General features: G+C 36.2%; 1 non-coding gene across 1 annotated transcript; it reads left to right on the top strand.

The window, feature by feature from the left end:
* The first annotated feature begins 400 nt into the window (after positions 1 to 400).
* LOC111730275 lies at positions 401 to 519 on the top strand. The gene has a single exon (XR_002776616.1). It is a non-coding gene; the product is annotated as a 5S ribosomal RNA (ribosomal RNA).
* Positions 520 to 1,556: the final 1,037 nt, after the last annotated feature.

Raw genomic sequence — 1,556 nt, 5'->3', positions numbered from 1 at the left:
TACATAGAAACCAACACAGGGAGGCAGCCAAACTGAGGAGACAAAGAAACATATACCAAATGAAAGAGCAGAACAAAGCTTCAGAAAAGAACTAAATAAAATGGAGACAATCAATCTACCAGATGCAGAGTTCAAAACCTTAGTTATAAGGATGCTCAATGATCTCAGTGAGAACTTCAACAAAAAGATAGAAAACAAAAATGGAGATAGAAAACATAAAAAAGAAATGAAGAATTCTTTGGAAATGAAGAATACAATAACTGAAATGAAAACTACATTAAAGGAACCAACAGTAGATTAGATGAAGCAGAAGACCAAACCAGCAATTTGGAAGATAAGGTAGCAAAAAACACCCAATCAGAACAACAAAAAGAAAAAAGAATTCAAAAAAATGAGGCTAGTCTACGGTCATGCTACCCTGAACAAACCCGATCCCATCTGATCTCGGAAGCTAAGCAGAGTTGGACCTGATTAGTACTTGGATGGGAGACCACCTAGGAAGACCAGGTGCCGTAGCTGTAAAAAAGGAAAAAATAAAGGTTTGTAAGCTGACAAGGTCTTTGCAATCTGTAAGGTCAACCAAGGGTTGCCTCGCCTAAAAAAAATAAATAAATAAACAAGGCTGATTTAAGGGGCCTCTGGGATAACATCAAGTGTACCAACAACATTCACATCATAGGGATACAAGAAGTACCCATTGGGGTACATCATAGAAGGACAAGGGACAGAGCAATGAAAACATATGCGAAGAAATAATGACTGAAAAGTTCCCTAATCTGGCTAAGGAAATAGACATATAAGCCCAGGAAGCACACAGAGTTCCAAGCAAGATGAACCCAAAGAGGTCCACACCAAGACACATTATAATTAAAATACCAAAGGTTAAAGACAAAGAGAGAATCTTAAAAACAGCAAGAGCAAAGCACTTAGTTACCTACAAGGGAGCACTCATAAGACTGTCAGCTGATTTCTCAACAGAAACTTTGCAGGCCAGAAGAGTTTGACATGAACTATTCAAAATGATGAAAAACAAGGACCTACAGCTAAGGTTACTCTACTAAGCAAAGCTATCATTTGGAAGATTAAAGAGCTTCCCAGACAAAAAAAAAAGCTAAAGAAGTTTATCAACACCAAACTAGTATTACGAGAAATGTTAGGGGACCTCCTTTAAGAAGAAAAAAAAGATTAAAAACATAAATAATAAAATGGCAATAACTACGTATCTATCAACAATTACTTTAAATGTAAAATGGGTTAAATGCTCCAATCAAAAGGTAGAGAGTGGCTGAATGGATAAGAAAACAAGACCCTTACATATGCTGCCTATAAGAAACTCACTTCATGTCGAAAGACACACACATACTGAAAGTAAAGAGATGGAAAAAAAAGTATTTCGTGAAAATGGAAACAAAAAATAACCTCGAGTAGCAATACTTATATCAGACAAATAGACTTTAAAACAAATGCTACAACAAGAGACAAAGAAGGGCCCAGTAATCCCATTTCTGGGTATTTATCCGAAGAAAACCAAAACACTAATTTAAAGGGACATACGC

Source organism: Pteropus vampyrus, unplaced genomic scaffold, assembly GCF_000151845.1.
Source record: "Pteropus vampyrus isolate Shadow unplaced genomic scaffold, Pvam_2.0 Scaffold9, whole genome shotgun sequence".
Lineage (NCBI taxonomy): Eukaryota > Metazoa > Chordata > Mammalia > Chiroptera > Pteropodidae > Pteropus > Pteropus vampyrus.
The sequence above is the reverse complement of the archived record's forward strand: the minus strand, read 5'-3'. Positions and strand labels throughout refer to the sequence as shown.